Source organism: Oreochromis aureus, linkage group 3 (genome assembly GCF_013358895.1).
Source record: "Oreochromis aureus strain Israel breed Guangdong linkage group 3, ZZ_aureus, whole genome shotgun sequence".
In the NCBI taxonomy this organism is placed as follows: Eukaryota; Metazoa; Chordata; class Actinopteri; order Cichliformes; family Cichlidae; genus Oreochromis; species Oreochromis aureus.
The window spans coordinates 78,230,737-78,248,802 of NC_052944.1; the positions used below are offsets into that span (position 1 = coordinate 78,230,737).

Sequence of the window (18,066 nt, forward strand, 5' to 3'; positions counted from 1 at the left end):
GTGTTAATAGTGATGTTGCTTTCCTAGATGCATTCAGATGTTCAAACATATTGGTATTATATTAGCCTTTATTACAGGTCCAAAGAAGAACCATTTTAAATGGTTGAGTTGAATCTATAATTTAAATGTTATTAATGCTTTTATGATCTCTGTGTAGAGGGCAGAGACAGGAAAATACATTTTGTGCCAAAATGAGACAGGAAGTTATGTCTTTGAAGTTGCAGCTTTTGTAGAAGTGAAACCGAAAGCAGAGTGAGCGTAAGCTGAAAGAGTAGGGTGTTTATTCAGTAGATTACATATATAGTTCCAGTTAGGTTATTATATGTAAAGGGAGCCTCTGGTCACGTGAAGGTCAGAAGTGTAACGGGTGAGATGTGAGAGCATTTAAGGCGAGACATATACATACAGACACCAATAGTGAGAGGTCATGACACGTGCGCAGTACACAGCATGCACGCCCCTGCACGTGCACACACACACAGATATAAACTCTTACCTACTAAATGAGTTTTAGACTGCAAAGTTGTGCCTGTATGAGTGACATTTTCTACAGGAAGTGCACCTGATGTTCCAGGGAGATAAGCGACAGCGGGCGGGCTGACAGGAAGCATCAGCCGTGAACACGAAGATGATGTTCTATGTTAAAAGTCATTGTGGTTTTGGTGTGACGTAAATCTGCCTAGTAACAGAAAAGGGGGCTGTACAATTCTTAACCCCATAAAACAGTTGTCTGAATATGATAAAGACAGTTCAACACTGATTGGGTTGTTGAACTCACACATGTGTTTATTAAAATACTGTCTAATTCCACACTGGACCGGATCTGTGGTTTTTTATGGATTCCTCTCTCAACATTGAACCCTAACATGTTATAAAAGCAATCTAGAGTGTATTTTGGGTAGAGATGTACAACTGTTTTGCAGTTTGCACCTCTCCACGCGGCGTGAATTCATTAAAATCAATTGTTTGAACGACCTTTTCTGGACCATCATTGTTTTACTCTCGTCCTCAATTTCGAACCCGTAACAAACCCTACCATGATAGGGAAACTCATGAGACCGTTGCCAGCGCAGCAACCCCCAGTGCTGTCTCTGCTGCCGTGCTGAGCGTAGAGGCAAGTGCCGACGATGATCTGCATATGCTTTCTGAGGGACAACAGTGTGGGCGGTTGGCAAATTCAGCTTACTTAGCCGAGGTAACGGCCCACTTGTCTCATCTGTCCCCTTCACAGTGCAAAGATGTGCTTAGCCTACTGCACTCCTACCCTTCTCTCTTTGGTGATGTGCCCTCGCGTACTAGTGTTTGTGAACATGACATCAATGTTGGTAACGCAACCCCAATCAAACAGCATGCGTACCGCTGCCCCATGGGAAAGCGTGAGGTGATGAAGAAGGAAGTCAGTTATTTAGTAGAGAATGGTTTGGCACAACCGAGCCACAGCCCTTGGAGCTCCCCGTGTTTGCTTGCGCCTAAGTCTGATGGCACCCCATGTTTCTGCACCGACTACCGGAAGGTAAATGCAGTGACTGTCTCTGATTCTTTCCCACTTCCTCGTATGGAGGATTGCATTGACAATATAGGTCCTGCCAAATACATCTCCAAACTGGACCTTCTTAAAGGGTATTGGCAGGTGCCTCTGACCCCCAGAGCCTCTGACATTTCTGCATTTGTCACACCCGACCATTTCATGCAGTACACCGTGATGGCGTTTGGCATGAAAAATGCTCCGGCCACCTTTCAGCGTTTAATGCAGCTGGTGTTGGGGGATGTGCCTCGGTGTAATGTGTACTTGGATGATGTAGTGATGTAGCCTAGTACCCGGCCCCAGCCACTAGGCGGGAGTTAAAGCGGTTCCTGGGCATGACTGGATACTATCGCTGTTTTTGCAAGAACTTTGCGGTAGTTGTGGCCCCTTTGACAAAGCTATGTAGCCCCAAAATCCCTTTTAGTTGGTCAGGAGAGTGCCAGCATGCATTTGAGTCTGCAAAATCCCTCCTTTGCAGCGCCCCAGTTCTGGCCGCCCCTAACTTCTCTCAGCCTTTCAAACTGGAAGTTGATGCCAGTGCCACCGGAGCTGGTGCGGTGCTGTTGCAGGACGACACAGAGGGTGTGTGTCACCCAGTCTGCTACTACTCTGCAAAGTTCAAGCGCCATCAGCTAAACTATTCCACCATAGAGAAAGAAGCTCTAGCGCTGCTGATGGCCTTGCAGCACTTCATTGTGTATGTGGGCTCTAGCTCCTTTCCAGTAACGGTGTATACAGATCACAATCCCCTTACTTTCCTCCAACGCATGTACAACCACAACCAGCGACTGATGTGCTGGGCAGTGCTGGTGCAGGATTATGATCTGGTTATCCAGCACAAGAAAGGGACTGACAATCTGGTGGCTGATGCACTCTCACGCAGTGCATAGTGATGAGTCTGTTCTGTGTTTTGTATAGTGTGAATATAAGGTGGGGGGAATGTTACATCCTGTGAGGCTGTGGGAGTGTGTGGGCGTGGTGTTGTCTTCTCCCTCTCCTCCTCTTTCTGTTCACTGCTAAACAGTTACAGCTTCACAGAAAGAACCTTGAGAGCAAACTGCTGCTGAAGCTTAACCATCACTTCACTGAGTGAAGAAATGGCACATTTTTGCTAAACATGCAGAAATAAATGCACACCCATACAACTTATGGTAAACTGAGCTGCCTTGTATGAACATATGTTGAAGATGCCTCGTTCTAATGTTTTCTCTGAGGCTGCTGTGCCATTTGGAGCAAAAATGAATATTTACAAGTTTACAGCATATCTTGTCACTGGAAATTGTTTGCACTGTTTATATATTTATATTATTTACTGTATGTATTGGTGAAAAAAGCTTTATGTTGTGAAAAACTGAAATCTGGAAATTAGAATTGTTGTGCCTCATTTTGTTGATGTTTTTACATATATTCCTTTTGAAAATACTGAAATTTGTATTTTTATGTATTTGTATATTTATTTATTTTTGTTTGTCTGTTAGCATTTATTGATAAAATAAATCGGACATTTCAAACAGTTACTCACTACTTGAGTAGCCTTTTCACCAAGTACTTTGTTACTCTTATTTGAGTAACTTTTTTGACGACTACTTTTCAGTTTTACTTGAGTAATAATATTTTAAAGTAATGCTACTCTTACTTGAGTACAATTTTTGGATACTCGACCCACCTCTGTGCAGGATTAAAGGAGCCAGGCTTTGTTCACACAGCTAGGGGTGCATTTTACACTGGCCCTGGGTCAGTATAAGTATCATACAGTTTAAACAAAGCACTGAAACTTGCACATATTTATTATAGATGCAAGATAATCTGTCAATAATTTACTGTCAATCTGTGGCTGCAATTAATCACTTTACTGGAAACTTTATTAACTAGTAACTTCATCAATCATGACAGAAGCTAATATTTCTGTCCTAACATCATTTAAACAGTAACAGCTTTACTACAATATAAGTTATGTTTACACCGTAACTTTAGGCTAGCACCATAAAGACGGTAAAACACGTAATATCTACAAAATTTAATTTTGTCATTCTATAAATGCTGTCCGGTTAAATGACCTTACCTGTACACACTGCTGTAGCCACTGGATTCCAGCCAGAGTGGATTCTGGAGTCTTCTTATAGTATTCAATAAGAGGACCCTGCACGTCAATTCTCAACGCGAGGGGGGTACCCTGCGCGTCAATAAGTGAAACAGAGGGAGCCTGACCATGCGTCACACGTTTGACGTGTGTTGGGCTGAAGCGGCGTCTATTAACCAACTCGCAAAATAAAAAATAAAAAAATGAAAAAATGAAAATAAACCAACAAACACGAAAACACCAGACATTATAATACAGACTTATAATTTGCACCGATATTTTTTCAACATTCTACATGCAAAAAGTGGGCGCGAGAGCCCTCGGTGCGCCTGCTTGATGCTGAAGTCAAAGTAAACTTTATTGTCATCTCTGCTACATACAGTACAGTATATAGAGAGACGAGACGACGAGGCTCCAGTTACAGCAGTGCAAGTAAACAAACAATGTATATAAGAAGAGTAAGAAAATAAATATACACTTTAGGACTAAGCATTGAGCCAAATTTAGTAATGCCAACAAATTAACTGAACAATATTTGTCTCTTATACATGATACATGTATGTGTAAAAGATACTTGTCTTTGAGTGAAGGTTTTAAGGTGATGGGAAATATAAATAACTGCAACTTGAATCTTTACTGAAGTTCAGTATTTGAGTTCACTCACATGTGCTGTACCAGTGTACCTGCATATGTGATGTGACAATAAAAGTGATTTGATTTGAGACTTCAAACTCACTGCTGTAATAACTAATAATGATTAATATAATAACTATAATATTGGCCATATCATATTTACACTGACTTTAGTCTCATGAACAACATTAGCTAATTGTTATTTACTAGCTAATTTTACATGACTGTTCAGTACAGAAATGAAGCTCAACAATCATGTTTTACAGTCCTGTGGTCTCAGCCTCAGATGCGTATTAAATCACACAAAGCTCATGTAGAAACAAACAAACAAATGAACAAAATATGTTCTCCTTCATTTCTGTCAAACAAAGCTCTATGACACGTTTCCAGCGGTTAGTATCATGGTTGCTAGAAAATCTGGGCAGCGCGACGGAGGCTAGACCGTCCCATTTCACAAGCCTCGCACTTCCGGCCTTAGCGGTCTTTGAGTACGCGGCCCTTGTGGACCGGTAAGGCTGCGTACTTTAAGGCTGCAGAACCTGAATTGGGATACAGCCTAAGGCTGTTCCAATTCTCAGCACCGCTCCTCTCTTTCACTGAGTACTTAGCAAATCTCCTTCCCACGATGACGTTTTCATCGAGGCCACGGAAAAGAGTTTAGGGGAAGGAGATAGGCGCTAATTTTGTAATTACACCGCACAGTAACAAATCACCACAGAGCCAGGAAAAGGGGGCGGAGAAAGTGTGTGTGCAGGAGAGGAGTCGAGCAGAGAGAGCTACTTTTTCATGAAACGGGAGTAAAGTAGTGACCTTACAGGAACATATACCACTACAGACGTTTGGATCGGTATCTGCATCGATCTGCACACCCTTGTCTCCTGGATCGTAGCTGAGATCAGCGTGAACCACGTGGGTCTCTGCTCCCTGATCTTTTTCTCGGTTTGTTTCTCTCGGTTTGTGGGCTCATCTAAAGGTAAGCACCGAGCTAACTTTAATGTGGGTTCAGTTGATGTTGAGTTTATCTCTGTTGAGAATAATAGATTGCTTGGTATACACTGGAGTTAGACAGACTGTAGAGTTTGTGATTGTCTGCAACATTATATTATGGCGGTTGATGGAGGGTAAGAATACATACAGAAAAATAGTCTTGGAATATGAACAAAAGAATGGGGTGCAGGGCAGCAGGAGAACAGCCAACCCCCACCCCCAGGAAGGCACAGATACAAGCCTGGGGGAGGGCAATCAGCCTTCATAGATGCATCTGTATTTCATGTACTTCCAGCGCAAATAAAGCCGTCTGATTTTGTATATATTGTGTGTGCGTGTACATATATATATATATATATATATATATATATATATATATATATATATATATATATATATATATATATATATATGTATATGTAGAGAGAGAGAGAGAGAGAGAGAGATAAGATAAAACTTTATTAATCCCTCGGTGGGTTCCTCTGGGAAATTCGGTTTCCAAAAGCACAGCACCGACAGAAGTTAGAGAGCGTGAGCGGAATATTATATATACACACATATAAATACAGAGACATATATAAATAAAATATACGAAGTGGATAAATAGAATAAATAGGAATAAAAAATAAAAATACAAGTGAATTGCACATTTCAAGTATTGAAGTCTATTGCACCGTTGACTATTAACAAAAGTATTGCACAAAAGGTATTGCACAGTGAAGTGAAGAGGCACTACAGCTTAGTTGTTCCCCCCTCCTTTGTCCTCCTGTTTCCCCTCCCTCTCCCCTCCAGAGAGGAGTTAAACAGTCTGATGGCGTGTGGGACAAAGGAGTTTTTAAGTCTGTTGGTTCTTGTCTTTGGGAGAAGCAACCTGTCACTGAACAGACTCCTCTGGTTGTTTATGACCGTGTGCAGAGGATGCCCAGCATTGTCCATAATGTCCAGCAGTTTTTTTAGTGTCCTTTTCTCTGCCACTGACACCAGAGTGTCCAGCTTCATGCTGATCACAGAGCCAGCCTTCCTGATCAGTTTCTCCAGCCTGGATTAGTCCTTCTTTGCTGTGCTGCTCCCCCAGCACACTACAGCATAGAAAAGTACTCCAACAACCACTGATTGGTAAAACATCCTCAGGAGCTTCCTGCAGATGTTAAAAGACCTCAGCCTCCTGAGGAAGTACAGTCGGTTTGTCAGTTTGTTGTCCACCCACAGCCCGAGGTACTTGTACTTGTTGACCACCTATATGTATATATATATGCAGGGCTCGCAAAATTTCAAAATCTCTGGTAGCCCTTCGGGCAGGCACTCTTCAGTTTTTGGTAGCCCAAAATAAATTTAAGTAGCCCGAATAAAAAAGAGAGCAATTTTTTAATGTTTTGTTTCCTTTGCAATATTATACATTAAAGTATAATATTGTAACGGAAACAAAAATTAATCAGAAAGTTGTTAAAATACAAATCATAACAACTGTATAAAAATTACAATCATCTACTCAAATACTTGTTTCTAATTGAACAGAAATTTCTATGAACTTGTAAGAACTGTGTAGAACATGAATCAGTCTGTATCAGATCCTGAATCTGAAATTTCCACTGAAGTCAAGGGTAAGGGGTAAGTGGAACCAAGATCTAGGACATTTGCTTTTTGAAGTTTGCAAAAACTGCTACATTTGGCCAATGGTGGTTCACTCTTTGCAATATAGTACGCTTTTGAAAGATTTTTCAGGACTTCTTCTTGTGCTTGGTTTATTTTTAGTATGTTTTTTGCAATTGCTGTTTGTTCTGGGAAAGATATTGCAGACTGGGCAATAATGCATTTCTTGCGTTTCTCATGGATTCTGATGGGGTCTTTCTTAAAATTACTGGTCCCAGTTACAAAGGCGCTTGTCGACTCAAATGAAATGAAACTCACGACACAACCGGCAGAACATCATGTTATTTAGCTCATCATATTCCAGCCACATAAATTCTTTTGCCCATGAAACCAAAAAAGCTGAGCTTTCTTTTTGCCTCATAGTCTGATTTGTCATAACTTTTCCGTTTTGTGGTCGGCTTTTCTTTGGCTGCCCCTTCTTCACCCTGACCTCTCTTATTTGGCTCAGCAGAACTAAAATACCGGCGTAAATCCTGCTGCTTTTACACGCACTCACATAACGGACAGCGATTCTCTGCGCAATCAACCTCTCACATGTTTAAGCTTGCTGTGGGAGATTTCACTTGTCACGTTTGAATAGTAGCTAATGAGTGATAAGACGATGTCAGAGGAATTGGTGCGCAATTAATCGTCACTCACCAATTAGTGCTGCCGCTCTCTACACACCGTTCGCGCGATCGCAAAGTGAAAGTGAAAGCAAAAAACAAGCGCAAATTCAAACGCGATTTCAATATGTCGCATATTGACAGTGGCTCATCGATGCCAATGACATAATTACTCAGCTACATTTGCGAAAGAAAATGCAAAAGCATTGACACATATTTTTCCTTCCTATGACAGCCCTACGGGCAGGGCTGAGATGGGTTTTGGTAGCCCGACTGGAAAAATCGCTAGCCCCGGGACGTCGGGCTAGCGATTTTGCGAGCCCTGATATGTATATATATATGTGTGTGTGTGTATATATATATATATGTATGTGTGTGTGTGTGTGTGTGTGTATTGTATTGTCTATGGAGCTTGGTAAGAAAAGCGTCTGGACTTCTTTGAGTTGCTTGAAGACGTTTCACCTTTCATCCGAGGAGCTTCTTCGCCTTAACGCCCACTCACATCCTGGGCCATCTGACCTCAGGACATCACGTTATAGGGTGGGGCCAGGTTTCACAATGAGCTCACCCGAAACCCTGGCTGATTGTGACCCACACCCACTTTCACACCTTGGCTCATGTGATTAGGTAGAGCAAGGGTGTTCAAACTCCGGCCAGCGGGCCAACTGTGGCCCGTGATCCATTTTTCATTGGCCCGCAAGTAATTTTATAAATAGAATAGAATATGGCCCGCACTTCAACTTTTGCTTGAGTGTATTGTACTTCTTAGTTTTAACACCAGGAGAAGTTACAGCTGATCAAGGCAGTTACTCCACCAAAAAGGACAATCACAGAAGAAATTTACCTCAAGTTACTAAACATGGCAGAACCAAAGAAGCGAAAGGTAGAAAGTGAATGCAGAAAATTTCAGACACGGTGGGAGAGTGAATATTTCTTTAAAGAATTCAAGGGGAAGTGTGTCTGTTTGATCTGCACTGAAACTATGGCAGTTATGAAAGAGTATAATGTACGATGTCATTATGAAACCAAACATCAGGTCTATGCATCCTACACTGGTGCTGAGTGAGAGCAGAAATTAAAGCAAAGGATAGCTCTCCTGCGGGGTCAGCAACAGTATTTTTTTCGTGCTCAAATTGTCCAGGAAAAGGCTCCAATAGCAGCTACAGTATGAGGTCGCCCAGCTCATCGCAAGTCATGTCAAGCCTTTTTCAGATGGAGACCTCATAAAACACGGCCTCGTTAAAGTCACCGAAATAATGTGCCCGGAAGAAGTGCAGGACTTCAACAACGTCTGCATGTCCAGAAATACAGTTGTGCGACGCATTGAAGACTCGTCAGCCAACATTAAACTGCAACTGTATGATAAAGCTGTGCTTTTGATTTTTACTCCATCACATGCGATGGGAGCACCGCGGCCACAGACACCGCACAGCTGCTAATTTTTTGCAGGAGTGGACGAGAGCACGAGCGCTTTAGGTGAGTAGAAAATATATTCCACAGAACCCGTGCTTTAATGTGCAGGTACACATGCTTCAAATATCAATAATGCGCATCGATTCTGTCACTACTCTGCTTTTGCGCACCACTTTCTATGCGTTTTTCTTGTTAACACACAGAATACACACCGCTGTGCACAGCGCATGCAAACGCAAAGTCAGCTGATCTCATCTGATGCAGATCTGCTCATTGATCAAGTGACATTTGTCCGGATTTTTGGCACGAGTGGCGTACGATCAGCACCACAGCTGGATGGCCCGATTTACATACCCAGCGCAGCTGATATTCACCAGAATATGGTGAGAATCTGGGACTCTCCACCATTTGACCCTTAGAACTGAAGAAGCTTCTTGGATGAGAGGTGAAACGTCTTTAAGCAACTCAAAGAAGTCCAGACTCTTTTCTTTCTAAGCTCCTTAGACTACGATGACCTGAATGACTAAGAACCTTCACAGACAGATATATATTTTGTACTTTTTGTGTGTGTCCCAGCTGAGTAACAACAGTCTGGTGGAGCAGCAGGACAATTTCATCCATTTGGACTCAGCCACTACAGAGGAAAGAATGACTTCAACACAAAAGGTGAGAAAAATATCACAGTTACACTGCTATTGAAACTGTGTGTTCAGCTGGTTGGTTTTTAAAAACATGTTAACAGCAGCTTTATCTTTTCCATCCTGGGCTCCTCCATATATACAGAATCTACATTCACAACCAAAAACCACAGAAGTTACAAGAAAATACAAAGATCATATTTTATAAGCACACATTGAAACAACAATATCATTCGTTAAACTTGCAATTTCTTATGCGTAAAAGATTTTCTCCACTGATAAATATTTCTTCAATAATGTAATTTTCATTACAACTCCCATTGTAGCACATCATTGTAATGTGATACTATCACCACAAGGTGGTCTAAGGAGCTTGGAAAGAAAAGCGTCTGGACTTCTTTGATTTGCTTGAAGATGTTTCACCTCTCATCCGAGAAGCTTCTTCAGTTCTAAGGGTCAATTGGTGGGGAGTCCCAGATTTAAACCTAGTGGGAGTTTTGCGTCTGTCTTTCTTACCCTCCCTCGCTGGTGTCTGATCTTCTTTTCTGTGCATCTTTGCTGACTTTATAAACACTTTATAGTGGACAACTTCATGGCTGTGCCTTCACAGAGGGATTCCAGGAGCGCTGGAACTTCCCTGTCTGCTGTGGAGCTCTGGATGGGAAGCACGTCCAGACAAAGGCCCCCCATATATCATATAGGAGACACACACATTGATATACACTAAATATTGATTCCATTTCTTTTTTTGTGGTGCCCAAATTTATGCACCTGCTTGATTTTGTTTAAACAATTATTGCACACTTTTTGTAAATCCAGTAAACTTCTTTTCACTTCTCAAATATCACTGTGTGTGTCTCCTGTATGATATATTTAACTGACATTTTTTATTGTAACAACCAACGATTTATACAGGAAAATAATGGCTATTAACAAGGTTGGCCAAACTTTTGCATCCCACTGTATTAGTATATTTTCTCATTAGTATAATATGAAATAAATTCTACATGTGTCAAGTCATGTGCCAACATTTGCTGTGTAGTAGAACTGAGACATTAATCATTATAAAAATTTATTTGAAATAATATTAAAATTCTCAAACAGAAAAACATTGAACATAAATATATAAAATATAAGTATTTACAGAGAGACAGGAATAAAAAGGGCGCAGCTACTCTCCAGAGCAGGAACAAGGCTGAGGAGGAAATGCTCCATTGGAGACTGGCGTGGCCTCTTCAGGGACACCAGGATGGCCAGCTCCACCACCGATGGACCATCCAGGGACCCGTCCCTCATCTGCCTCAGAGCTGTCGTCCTCTGTGGGCCTGTAAAACACAGCACAAAACACAAAGAAATCTGATCGGGTTCAATGTTGAAATTTTAATTTCAACATTGAAAAAACAAAACAGAAAAAAACAGGATATAATCAGATTAGTTGTAGATTTTTAGTAAAGGTGATCACAAGGGAATCCCACTGAGTAAAAAGCTATCAGTGCTGCTGTACATCTGATGCTACAATTGCATACCTGTGGGTGCAGCAGCAGGGGCTCAGGGGACTGGGGAGCAAGGAGAAGCAACAGGGGATGCTCTGCTGCAGAATCAGCTGGTTCTATCAAGACAATATTAAATGTTAACAGGTTTTAAACCATATTCATAGAGAAAGTACTGTATATACAGTGGTCACTCATTTATTGCAGCAGGGGTTGTCAGAATAACTAGCCCCTCGCCACGCACTTTATACACTTTTTCCCCCACACACATGAACAGTAGTCACAGTTCTCACAAGTTGATTCTCAAAGTGCAAACCTTTGTAGATTGCAAAACATTAAAGTATTATTATGCTGCGTTTTGTCTTCATATGCCTGCCACTTTCGTGCGCCTTTTTCCCTTGTGGTACAGGTGTCTATTTCCGAATGAGGGTCATAGTTATGGGTGTTTTTGTGCTGTTTTTTCTATTGGACGTGATGGTTATCAAAACAAAACATGATAAATTTGGCAAGTGCAGGAGACACAGCACAGAGGAGATTTGTCAATCAGGCTGCAGAATGCAATGTTGTACGGTGCAATAAAAAAAATCAGCGAAAAAGCGAGGCAGCGACGCATGAGCGGGACCACTGTTTGCTGTTTATTAATAAACAAAATATATTCCTATATGACAACATGCATAAAAGCAGAACGGTATTTGTACATCAGTGGGAAAATAACGGTGGCTTGCAAGCTTTTGTGCGGCTTCCCCGGGTCAGTGAAAAATTTCAAAAGGGAAATGAATGAACTTACCAGGTTGCCCGATCTATTCACATATCTTCCTCCAAGCTCGGTCGGTCCTTTTTATTCCTGTCTCGGTACAGAAAGCAGCTGGTGTCGTACAGCTCCGGGTTGTTTGCTACAGCGTTGATTAGCCTTCCCACCATTGAAGAATGAAGGGCTTTGGCTTGATCTGCCTCTTTGACCTAGGTGTCTGTGAAGGTTCTCAGTCATCCAGGTCATCGTAGTCAAAGGAGTTTGCAAAGAAAAGCGTCTGGACTTCTTTAAGTTGCTTGAAGACGTTTCACCTCTCATCCGAGAAGCTTCTTCAGTTCTAAGGTCAAATGGCCGAGAGTCCCAGATTTAAACCCAGTGGGAGTATCCCCAAGGAGGGACAAAGGACCCCTGGTGATCCTCTAATCACATGCGCCCAGGTGTGAAAGCGGGTGTGGGACCTAATCAGCCAGGGTTTCGGGTGAGCTCATTGTGAAACCTGGCCCCACCTTGTCATGTGAATTCCTGAGGTCAGATGGCCCAGGATGTGAGTGGGCGTTAAGGCGTCTGGGGAGGGAACTCAAAACTGGATTATAGATGGCAGACAGTTGGTGTCGTAAACCACCACCTCTGTTCAAAGATGGTCGCTCACAGTGGACATAGATGGCCTCTTTCACTCCTCTTTCAAACCATCTGTCCTCTCTGTCCAAAATGTGAACATTGGCATCCTTGAAGGAGTGACCTTTATCCTTAAGATGCAGATGGACTGCTGAGTCTTCTTCTGTGGAGGTGGCTCTTCTATGTTGTGCCATGCGCTTGTGAAGTGGCTGTTTGGTCTCGCCAGTGTAGAGGTCTGGGCATTCCTCGCTGCACTGTACAGCATACACCGCGTTGTTAAGTCTGTGTTTTGGAGTTTTGTCTTTTGGGTGAACCAGTTTGTGTCTGAGGGTGTTGCTGGGTCTGAAGTACACTGGGATGTCGTGCTTGGAGAAAACTCTCCTGAGTTTCTCTGATACACCGGCTACATAGGGGATGACAACGTTGTTGCGTCTGTCTTTCTTATCCTCCCTCGCTGGTGTCTGATCTTCTTTTCTGTGCTTCTTTGCTGACTTTATGAACCCCCAGTTCGGATAACCGCATGTTTTCAGTGCTTCCTTTACATGTGTGTGTTCCTTCTTTTTCCCTTCAGGCTTAGAGGGAACATGTTCTGCCCGGTGGTGTAGGGTCCTGATTACTCCAAGTTTGTGTTCCAGAGGGTGATGGGAGTCAAAGAGGAGGTACTGGTCCGTGTGTGTGGGCTTCCGGTAAACTTCAATGTTGAGGTTGCCATTCTCTTCAATGTGCACAGCGCAGTCCAGGAAAGGCAAACAGTTATCCTTTGTGTCTTCCCTGGTGAACTTGATGTTTTTATCCACGGCGTTAATGTGCGCAGTGAAGGATTCCACTTCTTGTGTCTTGATTTTGACCCAGGTGTCGTCTACATATCTGTACCAGTGGCTGGGTACTCTCCCTTTAAAAGAGCCAAGAGCCTTTCTTTCCACTTCCTCCATGTAAAGGTTGGCTACAATAGGTGACACGGGGGACCCCATGGCACAGCCATGTTTTTGTCTGTAGAAGCCTTCGTTGTATTTGAAGTATGTTGTGGTAAGGCAGAGGTCTAACAGTGTGCAAATCTGATCGGGTGTGAAGTTGGTCCTGTCTTCCAAGGAGCTGTCTTCTTGTAGTCGTTTTCTGACAGTCTCCACTGCCTCCGTGGTGGGTATGCAAGTGAAGAGAGAGACTACATCAAAGGACACCATGGTTTCATCTGGATCCAGGGTACGTTTCTGGACCTTGTCGCTGAAGTCGGTGGAGTTCTTGATGTGGTGTAGGGTGTTCCCCACAAGAGGTGCTAGGACGGTAGCAAGGTGTTTCGAGATGTTGTAAGTGGCTGAGTTTATGCTACTGACTATGCGTCTGAGTGGGACCCCTTCCTTGTGGATTTTAGGAAGTCCATAAATGCAGGGTATGGCATCCCCTGGATAAAGGCGGTGATATGTGAGGCGGTCAATGATTTTGTCCTTTTCAAGGTCTTGAAGGCAAGCTATAACTTTCTTTTTGTAGCTGCTTGTGGGGTCTCGTTTTAAAGCTTCGTAGGTGTTGTTGTCACTGAGGAGAGTAGTGATCTTTGTGTGGTAATCTGTTGTGTTTAGGACCACGGTGCACCTTCCCTTATCCGCTGGTAATATGGTGATGTTGTGGTCTTTGCTCAGGGAAGCGACGGCCTTCTTTTCTTGTAGTGTAAGGTTAGACGGAGGGACTTTCGCACTGGAGAGGGTGGCTGAGACTTTCATCCTGATTTGCTCTGCTTCTGTCTGTGATAATTTATTAATCCGTATGGCGGTTTCTGTGGCTGTGATGAGGTCCACTATGGGCAACTGTTGCGGAGAAATGGCGAAATTGAGTCCTTTGGCTAAAACCCTCTTTTCAGGTTCAGTGAGATTCCGGTCTGAAAAGTTCTTTACCCATTTCTCCCGACTGTCTTCAGGTGTGTTTTCTTCTCTGAGTTGTGTGGTTTCAGACTGAGGAGTGTGGGTTTTTGAAAGCAAGGTGTGAAATTTCCTGCGTTGTCTTTCTTTTCCTTGAGAGTGTTGGGCCCGCTGAGCCTTGTCCACAAACTTGTGAACCTCTTCTAAGATTGGAGAGGGTAGAAGGGTTTCCAATTCCTGCAGAATCTGGCTGATCTTGATCTGGAGGGCATCTATAGTGAAATAGACCTGTCTTATCCTTTCACTTAAAAGGTGATTCTGTGCTATCTGTAGAATCAAGTCTGCTCTGTGTCCCCTGACAGTGGATCCAAGGCGCAAGCTCTTAGGAACAACTCTGTTTTGTCTGCATCTTAGGTTGAAATGAAGGTGGTTCCACAAACTGGTTCACCCGAAAGACAAAACTCCAAAACACAGACTTAACAACGTGGTGTATGCTGTACAGTGCAGCGAGGAATGCCCAGACCTCTACATTGGCGAGACCAAACAGCCACTTCACAAGCGCATGGCACAACATAGAAGAGCCACCTCCACGGGACAAGACTCAGCAGTCCATCTGCATCTTAAGGATAAAGGACACTCTTTCGAGGATGCCAATGTTCACATTTTGGACAGAGAGGACAGATGGTTTGAAAGAGGAGTGAAAGAGGCCATCTATGTCCACTGTGAGCGACCATCTTTGAACAGAGGCGGTGGTTTACGACACCAACTGTCTGCCATCTATAATCCAGTTTTGAGTTCCCTCCCCAGACGCCTTAACGCCCACTCACATCCTGGGCCATCTGACCTCAGGAATTCACATGACAAGGTGGGGCAAGGTTTCACAATGAGCTCACCTGAAACCCTGGCTGATTAGGTCCCACACCCGCTTTCACACCTGGGCGCATGTGATTAGAGGATCACCAGGGGGTCCTTTGTCCCTCCTTGGGGGGATACTCCCACTGGGTTTAAATCTGGGACTCTCGGCCATTTGACCTTAGAACTGAAGAAGCTTCTCGGATGAGAGGTGAAACGTCTTCAAGCAACTTAAAGAAGTCCAGACGCTTTTCTTTGCAAACTCCTTTGACTCCTTTGACCTAGGTTACAGCCACGTCACCAGGCTCCTGATTGGTTGTCGCGGCGCGATTTGACGCTGGAGTTCAGATTTTTCCAACCCGAGCGGCAGAGGTGAAACGCGCGTATGCACAAAATGTAACACAAAAAATGACGCGCGTGGTTTTATTCGCGAGCCAAACGCGCCAGACGCGGTACACTGACGCCCATTTCATTTGTTTTCGCGAGGCGAATCTGCTCCCGAATTTTCGCGGGACCCGCAATCGCATGTCATCGCACTTTTCCCATTGACTTTACATGTAAACCTGACGCTCTGGCCGCCTCTATCGTGTTCGGTGTGAACACACCATTAGAACTGAAGAAGCTTCTCGGATGAGAGGTGAAATGTCTATGTAACACCCCTTTCAACACTTGGGATACAGATTTAAATGGTTGCCTGTGTGTTGGGCCAATAGCTGAGGTTCGACTACTGGAGCAAAGTGGATGACTAATGAAACGCTCAGAGAACTTGGTTTGATCGATTTGTATTTACAATTAAAGAATCTCACATACATACAATGAAAACAATAACAGTACATGAAAGGAAAAATTGGGCCCAAGTCATGGAAAATAATAAACAAAACACACACATCCCCGGGGGATTTGAATCAGTCTCTCTCTCGTGTCAGCCGACACCCTTAAGTGTGAGTCCAGCAATGAGGATTCTCCTTGCAGGATGTGCAAAGCAGGAATGAGGTGCAAATCTGTCCTACCACTTAAGTAGAATTTGTACAGTTCATGGCTCGTCCAAAGAATTTAGTTCTCTTCTTAAAACAATCATCTCAAGGATCCTGGAGGGGTGGCTCGCCATCTTTGGACTGGATCATCACCGAACTGTACTCCCCCAAAAAACCTGACCTGTATAACACAGTCAGAATAACATTCAAAAATCTATATTCAGTCATTTATACATATATTCTTTCTTATGTTTCGTTCATACATACTAACAAATTTGCATTCTACCTTTCCAGTATACAGAAAGAACGACAGAATATTCCAAAACATAGACAATGATAACTTCTTACCAAAGTAACCAACAAAATAGGCTCTCCTGGAGCTTCAAAATGGCGATGGTGCAGCATTGTAGCACAACTACAAAGAAACACAACCCCATTTTCTTTAAACTGTATTCACCTCACAATGAACACAACTAAGGATTGATATAGGAACATATCAACATCTACAGCATACATATAACCTACAATCTTTACAGCGTCATAGGAAGCTAACAAACTATAACATACAGTTTAATCCTTACAATCATACATGTACAGCCATGTGGCTAATAGCAATAGCCGCGATAGCCGCTAGCATGTCATCGTTAGTGGCTTAAACTCACAATATTCTTGTTCACAACAAATTAACTTACCCAGAAGAATCCGAGCAGTAACAAAACTCCTTTCTGGTTAACAACAATTCCCAGATAGTTTATTTCCACCGTACAATCCGACTGAATAAAAGCAACCACGCGTTCCACTTTTCTTCCTCTCCCTCTTTCCTGATATCCGTAGCTGCTACGCAGTGAACAGCAGGAGGCGGTACTTCCCCCTGTATACTTCAGGACCATCAGGACATTATAGACATCTTCTATTTTATTAATTCTCAACAAAATAATTTAACTTAATAAAACTTAACAGTGAACTCGAAATACTAACATCACTCATAACACACTAAAACCCTTAGTAACTCTCCAAGGTTACATCTACAAGCAACTCAAAGAAGTCCAGACGCTTTTCTTTCCACCTGGATGACTGAGAACCTTCACAGACACCACAAGGTGGTGGTAACACACCTACAATGTGTTTTTTTGACATGTTTGATTCCACTGACGGAGGGAGTTTCAGTTTGTTCCACGACTGCATTTCACTCACTTCCTCTGTTTGTATCTCTGTCACTGCAGGACCAACATGGAGCGAGAAGTCAGTGCTCTCAAGAGGCCGACAAACCTCACAGAAGAAAGGGAGAGAAATCATACAGCTGTGATGAGTGTGGGAAGTCTTTTACCCGGGCTGGAGGCTTAAAAAGACACCAACTCATCCACAGTGGAGTTAAAGCGTACAGCTGTGACTTGTGTGGAAAGTCTTTTACCTTGGCTCAAAGCCTAAAAACACACCAGCTCATCCACAGTGGAGTTAAATCATACAGCTGTGACTTGTGTGGAAAGTCTTTTACCTTGGCTCAAAGCCTAAAATCACACAAACTCATCCACAGTGGAGTTAAACCTTACAGCTGTGACTTGTGTGGAAAGTCTTTTACCCTGGCTGGAGGCTTAAAAAACCACCAACTCATCCACAGTGGAGTTAAAGCACACACCTGTGACTTGTGTGGAAAGTCTTTTACCCAGGCTGGAAGCTTAAAAACACACCAACTCATCCACAGTGGAGTTAAAGCACACACCTGTGACTTGTGTGGAAAGTCTTTTACCCGGGCTGGAGAATTAAAAACACACAGACTCATCCACAGTGAATTTAAAGCATACAACTGTGACTTGTGTGGAAAGTCTTTTACCCACGCTCAAAACTTTAAAACACACCAACTCATCCACAGTGGAGTTAAATCTTACAGCTGCAACTTGTGTGGAAAGTCTTTTACCCATCGTAAATGCTTAAAAGTACACCATATCATCCACAGTGGAGTTAAAGCACACAGCTGTGAGCTGTGTGGTAAGACATTTGCTCAA

General features: G+C 43.0%; 1 long non-coding RNA gene across 1 annotated transcript; it reads left to right on the forward strand.

The window, feature by feature from the left end:
• Positions 1 to 4,850: 4,850 nt before the first annotated feature.
• On the forward strand, positions 4,851 to 17,346 carry LOC120438276. Its single transcript, XR_005611760.1, has 3 exons — positions 4,851 to 5,147; positions 9,470 to 9,559; positions 17,287 to 17,346. It is a non-coding gene; the product is annotated as an uncharacterized LOC120438276 (long non-coding RNA).
• Positions 17,347 to 18,066: the final 720 nt, after the last annotated feature.